This window comes from Muntiacus reevesi, chromosome 13, assembly GCF_963930625.1.
Source record: "Muntiacus reevesi chromosome 13, mMunRee1.1, whole genome shotgun sequence".
Taxonomy (NCBI): Eukaryota; Metazoa; Chordata; class Mammalia; order Artiodactyla; family Cervidae; genus Muntiacus; species Muntiacus reevesi.
Window position 1 is genome coordinate 5356451 of NC_089261.1, and position 12903 is coordinate 5369353.

A 12903-nucleotide genomic window follows, 5' to 3' on the forward strand; every position below is an offset into this window, starting at 1 on the left:
AAATCATTGGTAATCCATCCACCTTGATGTAGTGATTCCCCAGATCTTTGTTTGGGGTTTGGACTTTCCTTCTTTTTAGTGCTTTTTTTTTTTTTTTTTTGCCAAAGAAAGAAAACTTCCAGTCCCATTGAAAATCTTTTCCCCACCTCCAGACAGCTGAAAATCCTCCTTCTTTCTTAACTAAACTCTTGACTGCTTGTCCTTTGAAGTCAAAGCTGGTTTCATTTCTAATCTGCGCTGAATTGTTCTTTATTGATAGTCACAGAGGAGATCAGAGGAAGCTGAATGCAAAGGCCAGGAGTTGTCACAGTTTCCACGTACATGGCCACCCGTTCAGGATCCATACAAGTAAAAAGAGCAAAGGGGTGTTTGCAGGGTCGGGCACAGATATCTTTGTTCGTGGGGATCATGGGTGTGCCTGTATTTTCTTGTTTCTAACTAGTTGGCTTGCTGGTCTCTCATGTATCAGGTTTGTAATTTAAATTATTTTCAAAACTAATTGTTTATTCTTGGTTGCACAGGCTGCCTCTAGTTGTGATGAGCAGGGGCTACTCTTCGACGCGGCGCACAGGCTTCTCAGGGCGGGGGCTTCTCTTGTGAAGCACAGGCTCTAGGCTCATGGGCTTCAGTAGTTGCAGCACATGGGCTCCATAGTTGCAACTCGAGGGCCCCCAAGCACAGGCTCAGTTGTTGTGGCTCACGGGCTTAGTTGCCCTGAAGCTTGTGGAATCTTCCTGGACCAGGGGTTGAACCCGTGTCTGCATTGGTGGAAGATTCTTAATCACTCAGCCCCCCAGGGAAGTCTTCTGCAGATGTAACTAAATGAATGACTTTGAGATGAGATCATCCTGGATTACCCAGATGGGCCCTAAGTCCAAGGACAAATGTCCTGATAAAGGACACTGGAGGAGAGACAGAAAGAAGGCCCTGTGAAGACAGAGGCAGAGCTTCAAGAGGGATGCAGTCACCAGCCAAGGAACTCCTGGAGCCACCGGAAGCTGCCTGAGGCAGGGGAGGACCCCCCTCTAGACGCTTCAGAGGGAGCCCTGCTGACATCCTGACTTCCTCGTCCAGAGAGCATTCAGTATGGGACGACGACAGTTATAAATTCATAAAATCTTAAAGAGTATGCAAAATGTCCTTTCACTTTGCAAACATCCCCAACCCTCAGAACCTTCCCCGCTGGCCTCAGGGAGGCCGAAGGCAGTAACTGTCGTGGGACAGAGCTGTCGTGGGTTAGATGGTGTCCCCCTAAAACTCGCTGAAGTAAGTGCTAACCCTTGGGATGTGATGTTATCTAGAAAGAGAGTCTTTGAAGATGCTCAAGTTGGGCTTCACTAGTGGCTCAGGGGTAAAGAATCTGCCTGCAATGCAGGAGACGCGGGTTCGATTCCTGGGTCAGGAAGATCCCCTGGAGGAGGGCATGGCAGCCCACTCCAGTATTCTTGCCTGGAGAATCCCATGGACAGAGGAGCCTGGTGGGCTGCGGTCCATAGGGTTGCAGGGAGTCAAACATGACTACAGCAAATGAGCATGCACGTTAAGGTGAGGTCATTGAGGTGGACCCTCATCCGACATGGCTGTGTCCTTATGAAAGGGGAAATCTGGACACATGGACAGATGGAGGGAAAATGGTGTGAAGACAGGGAGACGGCCACCACTGGTACAAGGAGTGCCCGAGGCCACCAGAAGGTACAGAGAGCGGTGGTACAGGGAGACGGCCACCACTGGTACAAGGAGTGCCCGAGGCCACCAGAAGGTACAGAGAGCGGTGGTACAGATGCCCGCTCAGGCCCCTGAAGGCACCTGCAGAGCCCTCAGCCTCAGACTCCCGCCTCCCGAGCTGCGAGACCAGAAGCGTGTTGCTCACGCCTCCCGTTCGCGGTACTCGGTTACTGCGGCCCCGGACTCTATACAGGTAGGGATGGGCGCCACGGTCTGGGGAAACTGGGCATTCCAGGGCCTGTGGGGGGCTTCTTCTCCCCTTGCCGCCCCGCCCCCCACCAGCAGGAGTGTACGGGCGCTTCCAGGACAGAGGTCTGGGCTGCACTTGGAAGCCCTTGCAGGGGGTTTCCAATCTGGCGCCTCCTCGGTCAGCAGGGACCCGCCATCTGGATGGCCTCTTGGCCGCCCCTGGCAGGGGAGTCGGGGCCGAGCTGCGGCAAGCGGTCGGGGAGGCGTGGCTCCCTTCATGGGCAGGGCCCCCGGCAGGAGACAGCAGGTCCTGCAGTAGGCCCGTGGGCCGAGCCTCGGCCCTGCGCTTACTTTCTGGGTGACCTCAAACCACTCATATCGCCTCACTCATCTTGGTTTCCTTCTCTATTAAAGGAGGGCAGTAGGAGAAATCACCTCCAAATACGGCTGCCAGGGTTTGGTGGGAGAATGGGAATACCAGGATGCTTGATGAAGGGAAATTTTAGATACTTTTTAACATAAAAAAAAATCGGGGTGGACTGCCCTGGTGGTGCAGCGGATAAGCATCTGCCTGCCAACGCAGGGGACACAGGTTCGATCCCTGGTCCGGGAAGATTCCACATGCCTCAGAGCACCTAAGCCTGGAAGCCACAACTGCAGGAGCCTGCTTGCTCAAGGGCCCTCAAGTCACAACTGCCGAAGGCCTCGAGCCTAGAGACTGTGACCCACAACAAAGAAGAGCCCCTGCTCGCCGCAACTAGAGAAAGCCCACGGGCAGCAACGAAGACCCAGCGAAGCCAAAAATACATAAATAAATAAATAAAAACATGAGCAGCTCATCGATGTAAAACAGATTAGAAAAAGTGGTGGTAAATAGGGGGGTTCAAGGTGGGGAGCACATGTAAATCCATGGCTGATTCATGTCAATGTATGGCAAAAACCACTACAAAATTGTAAAATAATTAGCCTCCAACTAATAAAAATAAATGAAAAAAAATGGTGGTAAATATATATCATTTAAATTTACTATTTTAACCATTTTTTGAAGTTCAGTGGTATTAAGTGCATCCATATTGTGCAACCACCATCTGTCTCCAGAACTCTTCTCATCTCGCAAAACTGAAACCCTGCCCCGTTAAACACCATCTCCCCATCCCTCCCTTCCGACCTCCCTGGCAACCACCATTCTGCTTTCTGCCTTTAAGAATTCGGCGGCTCTAGGGACCTCATATAGTGGACTCACAGTGTTTGTCTTTTTGTGACTGGGAGATTTCACTCAGCATCATGTCCTCAAGTTTCATCCATGTTGCCGCATGCATCAGCATTTCCTTTATTTTATTTTAATACTTATTTATTCGGCTGCACCAGGTCTTGGTTGCAGCATGTGAACTCGTATCTGCTGCATGTGGGATCTAGTTCCCTGACCAGGGGTCAAACCTGGGCCCCCCTGCACTGGGAGTGCACAGTCTTAGCCAACGGACCAACAGGGAAGTCCCAGCATTTCCTTCAGGTTTTGTTTTCCAAGAGAAGAACATTGTGACAGCTCTGTGCGGTGGTGAGTTCCAGCTGCCCCGGGAGGAGGCGCTGAGCAGCCGCTCTGCCGTAGGTGGGCTCCAAGGGCCCCGAGGAAGGAGGCCCTGGGACTACGGCTGCTCCCAGGCGCCTGCCTGCCTCCCAACCTCTCGGCTGGGGAGCTGGAGGAGGGCACTTCCTCAGAGAAGCTCCCGACTCAGTCCCTTTTGAGTTTCTGAAGTTTCCAGGAGACCCTGGGCTGCAGGAACCCGCGCTGGACTCTAGGGGTGGAGGGGCGGGCGGTGCTTCCCGGCCTGCCTGGGGCTGGGGTGCAGTGAGGGGGTGGCTGTGTGCACACACGCTACGCACACGAACCCGTGAGGACTAGAAAGGAGCACTGGCTGAAATACCAGGCGTGGGGAGACCCAGGTTCACGCGCGGTGGCCCGGCCGGGTCTGACCAGGTCTTGGAAATCTCCCCCCAAAGGCTTACTTCCGAGTTCAGTTTCTGGCGTGAGTGCAGCCACACTGGACGCTGAGAAGAGAACCCCGAGAGAACCCCGAGGGGCCCAGGCAGAGGGTGGCACCCCTGGCCTCTGAGTCACCCTCGGCCTCACATGCAGTTGCGTTTCCATGGCTCCCTGTGGCCTCTGGGCTCCCCAGGGCCCAGTGGAGCCTCGCTCCCAGCACAGGCGTGGCCTTGGGTACCATGCTGGCTCTTGAATGGATGGTGGACTCAGAAGGCCTTGGGGTTATGCTTCTGCACAGCAATCCCCGCTGCGTGGGAAGCAGGGGCTGCAGTAGAAAACAGGACAAACATGGGGTCTGCAGCTGAGACAGACGGGCCTCCGTGGGCGGGGGCCAGGGGCCCTCACCTGCCTTCAGCAGCCACCGTCTCCTCACCTGTCAGCTGCAGGTGGCAACAGCTGGGGACACCGACAGGGCGGGTGGGGGCTGCTGGGCTGAGTGCACAACGCCCAGCCTGGGCCCGGGGTCCCGTGCGGACACGGCCCTGTTGCCGGAGGACAGAGGACAGCCGCTCACACTGAATGTGCGTCAGGACGCCCCCGAGTCGGTGCTTTTCCCTTTTGGATGTGTCAGCTTACTTTCCAGCAGCCAGCCTCCTCTAGAAGTTGCACACAGATAAAAGGTCCCCGTTAATGAGGATTCTAGCTAAAGTTTTAAAATTCACAGCAAGCCCGCTCCGCATAATAATGTATTAGAAACACAACAATCCTTTAATCTAGAAGGAATTAATTGCTGGGCCCAGAAATTCAGGGCACGTTGACAGAATCCTTAATTTCTTGAGTGGATGGCTTCAGAAAAGCGACCGATTTTAGACTGCTTCTCTCTCCGCCTAAGTTAAGACTCCCACCACAGTTCCGACAAAGGGTGAGATTGTCTCGATGTCTCGCTGGGTAAGAATCATGTATGTGGGGTCTGAATTGACGTCAGCTCTGAGTTTTCCCTGCTGGGTGGAACGTGGCCGACTCGAATCCCCAGGAGACTCAATGCCGGCTCTGTGGCCCGAGCGTCTTGGGCCCTGAATGGCTTCATTCGTCCCACTCACACACGTTTGCTGAGCGCCCTCTGGGAGCCTGAGCTCATGGTCAGTGCTGGACATGCAGGAGCAGATAAATTAAAAAGCCTTGGGACTTCCCTGGTAGTCCAGTGGTTAAGAATCTGCCTTCTGGATGCAGGGCGCGTGGGTTTGATCCCTGGTCAGGGAACTAAGATCCCACATGCCTACAGTGCAGCAATAAATAAAAATAATAAATAAATCTTTGCCTGACCCAGGGTTGCAAAGGTTTTCTTTTTTCTTTTTTCAAAGGTTTTCTTTTCTTCTAGAAGTTTTAGTTTTACATTTACGTTTATGATCTGTTTTTATTAATTGATTGATTTACTTATATTTTGACTGTGCTGGGTCTTCATTGCTTTTTCTCTACTTGCTATGAGTGGGGGCTGCTCTCTAGTTATGGTGAGTGGGCTTCTCATTGCAGTAGCTTCTCTTGTTGCAGAGCAAGGTTCTAGAGCGTGCAGGTTTCAGTAGTTGCAGCGCATGGGCTCAGTAGTCACGGCACACAGGCTTAGTTGCTCCATGGTACGTGGGATCTTTCTGGATCGGGGATTGAACCTGTGTCTCCTGCATTAGCAGGAGGATTCTTCACCACTAAGCCATCAGGGAACCCCCATGATCTGTTTTTGAGTTAATTTTCACGTACACTTCAAGGTATGGGCCAAAATTCTTTTTTTTTTTAAATTGCATATGGATATCTACACTAGTTTCTTGAGGATGCCACAATAAATTACCACATACTCGGTGGCTTAAAACAACAGAAGTTTATCCTCTAACCATTCTGGAGGTCAGAAGACTGAAAGCAAGGTGTTGGCAGGGCCATGCTCCCTCAGGGGCCTGTATGAGAAAATCCCTTCTTCATATCTTGTAGCTGTTGGTGGACACCTGGCATTTCTTGGTTACACCACTCCCATCTCTGCCTCTGACTTCATAACACCTTTTCCTTATGTGTCTCTTATAAAAATACTCGTTATTGGATTTAGGGTTCACCCAGATAATCCAGGATGATCTTCTCACTTCACAACTCTTAATTATATCTGCAAAGACCACTTTGTTGTTGTTCCATTGACAAGTCATGTCCGACTCTTTGCAGCCCCATGTACTGAAGCACGCCAGGCTCCCCTGTCCTCCACTATCTTCTGGAGTTTGCTCAAATTCACAACCAACTCATCCTCTGATGCCCCCTTCTCCTTTTACCATCAATCTTTTCCAGCATCAAGGTCTTTTCTAGTGTCAGCTGTTCACATCACGTAGCCAAAATATTGGAGCTCTAGTATCAGTCCTTTCAACGAATATTCAGGGTTGATTTCCTTTCGGATTGACTGGTTTTATCTCCTTGCTGCCCAAGGGACTCTCAAGAGTCTTCTCTAGCACTACAATTCAAAAGCATCAATTTATCAGTTCTCAGCCTTCTTTATGGTCCTACTCTCACATCTATACATGATTACCAGAAGAACCATAGCTTTAACTGTACTGACCTTTGTGGGCAAAGTGATGTCTCTGCTTTTTAATATGTTGCCTAGCTTTCCTTCATGTATCATAGCCTTGTCATGGTGAAGGGACTTGCATAACTCAATGAAGCTATGAGCCAAGCCATATAACCCAAGAAAGATGGGTCATAGTGAGGCGTTCTGACAAAACGTGGTCCACTGGAGGAGGGAATGGCAAACCACTCCAGTATTCTTGCCTTGAGAACCCCATGAACAGTATGAAAAGGCAAAAAGATAGGACACGAAAAGATGAATCCCCCCACCCCAGGTTGGAAGGTGCCCAGCATGCTACTAGGGAAGAGTGGAGGGCATTTACTAATAGCTTCAGAAAGAATGAAGTGGCTGGGCCAAAATGGAAATTGCACTCAGTTGTGGATATTTCTGGTGGTGAAAGTATAATCCAATGCTAAAAAGAATAGTATTGCATAGAAACCTGGAATGTTAGGTCCATGAATCAAGGTAAATTGAACATGGTCAAACAGGAGATAGCAAGAGTGAATATCAACATCTTGGGAATCAGTGAATTAAAATGTATGGGAATGGGTGAATTTAATTCAGATGACCATTATATCTACTACTGTGGGCAAGAATTCCTTAGAAGGAATGGAGTAACCCTCGCAGTCAACTAAAGAGTCCGAAATGCAGTACTTGGGTGCAGCCTCAAAAACAACAGAATGATCCTGGTTTGTTTCCAAGGCAAATCATTCAACATCACAGTAATCCACGTCTATGCCCCAACCACTAATGCTGAAGAAGCTGAAGTTGACTGGTTCTGTGAAGACCTACAAGACCTTCTAGAACTAACACCAAAAAATGATGTCCTTTTCATCATACGGGATTGGAATGCAAAAGTAGGAAGTCAAGAGATACCTGGAGTAACAGTCAATGAAGCAGGGCAAAGGCTAACAGAGTTTTGTCACGAGGACACACTGGTCATAGCAAACACCCTTTTCCAACAACACAAGAGACAACTCTACGTATGGACATCACCAAATGGTCAATACTGAAATAAGGTTGATCATATTCTTTGCAGACCAAGATGGAGAAGCTCTATACACTCAGCAAAGACCACTCCCCTCCTTCTCCTGCTCTTCTTGTTTTTGGTCGTTCTGGGTCTTCATTACAGTATGCAGGTTTAGTTGCCCTGAGGCATGCAGGATCTTAGTTACCCGACCAGGAATCAAAATCCACGTCCCCTGCACTGGACGGCAGATTCTTGACCACCCAGCTACCCGGGAAGTCCCTCTCCTTCTTCTTCTTCTCTTTTAATTTCTTAAGGCAGAAGCTTACTCAAATCCTTTAAAATTCACTGAGGTCTGTTTTATAGCCCAGAATATGGTCTATCTTGGTAAATGTTTCATATGCATTTGAAAAGAATGTGGATTCTGCAATTTGGGGGTAGGAAGCTGTATAAATGTCAATTAGGTTGAAAGGAATGTGGAGAAAGCCTGAGCCAGTCCAGACAGTGAAAGGAAGGTCAGGGGTTGCTGCGGAAACTGCAGGAGTATTTCTCAGTCATGGTGAAGGCTGAGGCTGTGCAGAGATGATCTGTCCAGGGCCTGTGGGCGGACACCCATCTCTGGCAAGGAGACGCCCAGGAGGGAGGTGCGTGTTCAAAGTCATCTTCGCCCTGGGCCCTGTGGCCCTCGTGGCTGCCTCCCTAGCTATCTCCTTCCCAGGCCCCTCTCCTGGGCTGGGCTGACACCCAAGTTCCAACTTCTACTTTCCGGAAGGCCTCAGGCCTTGACGTGGCTGTGGGCCTTCCAGTGAAGCTCCCGCCAGACAGAGACTGCCTCCTGGATTCTGTGCCAATTAGCAGTACTGACACGGTATGTACCCCTGGCTCCTGCTTCCCAGAAATATCTCTGTGGCAGCTGTGGAGTCCCATCGCAAGGCCACAGATGCCAGAACCAAGGTCACCTCGGGAACTGACTGAGCCCCTTTGTGAAAGTGTTACAAAGTGTTAGTTGCTCAGTCCTGTCCCACTCTTTGTGACCCCATGGACTGTGGCCCACCAGGCTCCTCTGTTCATGGGATTCTCTGAGCCCCTTTGAAACCGTTGCCAAAAGCCCCCTTGATCATCACCTGCAAGCTTCCTGACCTTGTATCAGGTAAAAATGCCCCTCTCAGTGCTCACCCTTGGCGCCCTAATCATCTAATGCCGCCTTTCCAGCAGGAATTCCCTTCGTCTTGAAGCTATAAAAGTGGCTTCTAACCCATGAAAGCATCATCTTTCCCTTGAGCCGGCCCGCTCTTGTAACAGCGTCCCGTCAGATTTCTCTGGTCTGTCACAAAGTCAGCCGACTGTGTGCTCAGAGAGCCCACACTATCTCTGCTCTTTGTTCTTCATAAACTCCCTTCCTTCTGCAACACTCTGTGTCCGGAAATCCTTTTACAACCCGCGTTCGGATGGCCACGACCGCAGGCAGCCTCCCCGGAGCCTCCCTCTCCTCTGATCGTGGGTCCTGTCCCCACGCCCACTTCCCTTGTGCTTCCTCCCACTGCCTGCAGCCCCTCGGCTCAGGCTAAACCAAGCTCTCAGTACCTGCGTAGGGTTGAACTGTGCCCACTCCCAAATTCATATATTGATGTCCTAACCCCAGGTGTCTCAAAAAGTAACAACGTGTGGACCAAAAGAGGAGATTAAGTTAAACCAAGGTCATTCGGGTGGACCCTAATCTGATATGCCTGGAGAAGAGGAAATCTGGACACGCAATGGGATCCCAGGAGTGTACGTGCACACGGGACAACCACGTGCAGAGAGTGGCAAGAGGGTGGTGGCCGTCTGCAAGCCAAGGACAGGGGCCTCAGGAGAAACCACACCTACCGGCACCCTGATCTTGGATTCCCAGCCTTCAGATCTGCAAGAAAATAAGTTTCTGTTGTTTATGCCACCTAGTCTGTGTTATACTTTAAAATATTTATTAAAGTAAAATGGTAAATATTTATTCCATTTTGTGGGACAAGTGTGCTGCCTTCCTGACCTGTGTCCCTCCACCCCCACCCCAGCCTCCCCAGGCCCATCCTTCTGGAAGCAGCCGCAGCAGCTCTGGGCTCTGTGGGAAGAGGAGATGGAGAGGTTGATTGTGTTTGAGACCCTTCCCTGTTTTCTCTGATAAAAGAAATGTCCAATGTATTGGGGTCCGGGGGAGTCATTCTGGCTTATACATAAGTTAACTTGAATTTTATGCTAACTAGTATGGCCCATTTGTGATCTATTAGACATACATTGCATGTCTGCTTTGATTTAAAATAAAAAGGGATATTTGACCGCAAGTAAAGAATGACCATGATAAAAACACAGACTAAATGCCTCCCCTCCTGGGATGCCAGTGCTTGCTTGTTCTCCTCTGATGCTAAGACTCCCTTCCCAGGTGCCAAGGTCACGCTGATTTGCTGTGTCCATGCTGATCTGTTCTTTTTTTAAACTTGGAGGAATGTATCCCTGATGCAATTGATGTTCTTTGTTCTGACAAGACCTAAAACTGTGCTGAAAACCATGCTTCTACAGAGCAGTTTCTCAGAGTTATCTGAGAACCTGTCTTCCTGGCTATCGTCCTCTGTTTGGCTCAAATAAAACTCTTTGCTATTCCTATTATAGATTGTTTGTGGATTATTTTCATTGACAGCTCCCTCCCCAGCCCTGTGGCTTCCAGGGAAACCCCGAGTTATGGAGCTGAGGGGAGAGTGGACAATTTGGCCAACCTCGCCAAGTCCTGGGCCCTGACTGAAAGATCTGGGCTGCAGGAGCCAGCTGGAGGCCCCTGGAAGGTCACTTGCATTCCTGCAAGAATCACAGCAAACTTGAACGCGCACACGCCAGGCACCGTGCCTCACAAGCCTCCTCTCAGGACCCTCACAAGCCTGGGGGACAGGTGGGAAGACGCCTGCTGTACCTAGGGCGGCAGGCCTGGAGCGTAGCAGGACCTGTGTTCCCACTCAGCTCGTCTCAACTGCAGGGCCAGAGAGGTGAGCAGAGGTGGTTCTGACAAGCTTGGCCAGAAGTTGGCTAGAAGACAGCAGAAGGTCTAGAGAGACAAGCTATTTTAATTCCAACGTGCACAAAGGTTTGTGTCTTAGGGTTAGTTCTGTTGGAGTTGTGATTGTCTATGGGGAGGGGATGGGGCAGTGTCATATTGTCACCAGCGGCCTCTAAAGATCTCAGCTGGTTGAATCCAATGCCGCTGTCCCGAACTGCTTCGCTGCTCCCACGCCAGAGTCACCTCTGTCCTGCCCCTGACCCGCCTCCTTCTAGGGCTGGGTTACCTCCAGCACCTTCCATGCCCACCCCACCCCCCGCCCCAGCAAGGGGACTGCCAGCTCCTCTGGGCAGCAAAGGGGCATCAAAACCAGAATCAAAGGCCATCATAACAAAGACCACTGATATGATTTCAGACTCCACACTGCAAGTAACCCTTGAGAAACTGCCATTTTCGCATTCTAGTTTATATCGGAGAAAAATAGCCATTGTTATCTGAAAACGCTTTGGAAATGCGCCTCCTTTTTTTCCACCTTCCTATCTGTTGAGGCTGAATTTTCTTCATATTTTCAACCCAAACACTACGTCACAACAGACAGAGTGCAGGCGCAGACATGGGAATCCAGCCATCATTCTGTGGAGCCAGACACAAAAAGGTTTGCAAAAGTATTTTTTTCAAAGCCATCTTCGCACTAATGTTTTTTAAAAATATAGTTACTTTAAAATAAAAATATTCTTAGTATAACAAGAAATATACTCACTGTTATTTTTAAGCAAATTAATAGATTTTTTTTTAAAGTTCTCCATTTAAATTTCAAATAGGATGTATTCATTTCCTATGGCTGTTGTAACAGACTGCCACAAACTTAGTGGCTTCAAACAACACAGATTTATTCCCTTACATTCTACAGGTCGGAAGTTGGAAATGGGTCTCACTGGGTCAAAATCAAGGCATCAGCACGGCCGTTTGGGGCACTTAAACAGTGCCTGGAGCTTGGTAGGTGCTATATAAGTGTTAGCAATCACCACTATCATCTTCTTTAAGTTAATAAAATTTGTTTTCAACTTTCTGTTATTTATTTAGGCTGCACTGGATCTTCATTGCTATGTGCGGGCAACTCTGGCTGAGGCTCTTGGGCTCCAGAGCGCGGGCTCAGTAGTTGTGAAGCATGGACTTAGTTGTTCCATGGCATGTGGGATTTTCCCAGACTAGGGATGGAACTCAAGTACCCTGCATTGGCATGTGAATTCTTAACCACTGGCCACCAGGGAAGTCCCTTCTCCTTCTCCTTCTCTCCCTCCTCCTCCTCCTTCTTTTTTTGATAGGTAAGAAGAGGATTTATTTAGAGAGAAACAGACTCCACAGACTGTGGGCCATCACGAGGACGAGTCCTCTCCTTCTTAATGAGGTTGAGGCCAGATCATACAAGCCTTGTTATCCTGGAAGCACTGGGATTCTCGGGGCTGGCGTCTGGCTGTGGAGAGATTTAGGTAGGAGGAAGCTGGTCAGCTTTGGGTTCAGGAGGCGCCCCCTGCCCCGTGGGAGGGTGGAGAATGGACAGGAGTGGGGAAACCACCAAGGAGACTTCTGCTGTCAAGCAGCAAGGGGTGATCACGGCTTGACCTCAGCGGTGGAAGAGAGATGAAGGGCAGTGGATGGGCCTGAGAGAAAGGTCGGGACAAGGCCCACGTTTCTGGGCCAGCAAGAGTCCAAGGGCCAGACAGGCGAGAGTTGCCCTGTAAAGTGAAGGAGCAGCTGCCTGCGTAGGCAGGCGCTTCCGGCCGCAGGAAGGTGCGCGCAGGCGTGGAGGGCCACCTGCTGAGGATGCTGGAGGGGTGTGTGCCTCCACTGGGAGGGGGCCCGGCAGGCAGACACTCTGGATTGTGCCCTAAATCACTTGGTCCTGGCGTTTAGGAAGGTGTCTGTAACAAGAGGTAAATTAGGCAGGTCTGGTCCGAAGGTGGGGAGACCAGCCTCCCACGAAGTCTCAGTGTGCTGTCCGAGGGCCGCCGGGCTCTCTCACGTGCGCGCGGGGGCCCGCCCGAGGGTGCACGCTTCACCTGTCATCCCTCACTACCCTTGTCTTCTGCTGGGGGCCCAGGCCACCCACTGATGCTCGAAGCCGGTGGTCAAGGTCCCGGTGGGACTGCGGTCCTTGGGGCTGCTGTCCGGCTGGGAGATCCGGGGATGCCCAAATCCTCCTTCCCGTGAGGTGCCCCAGTGAAATATGCACACCAGGATGTTGCTAACAGGAAAATGATATGCAACTTGGTTCTGGGACATTCTCAGAGAAGGCTGCCCTGGGCCTGGAGACCACTGATGTCACTGACGAGGCCACCGCTGCCATGAAACGACTGCGACCACTGAGCCTGAGGAAGCCACGCGTCCACGTGCTCGTACAGATTGTAAAACACGTGTGACTGGGGCTGGAC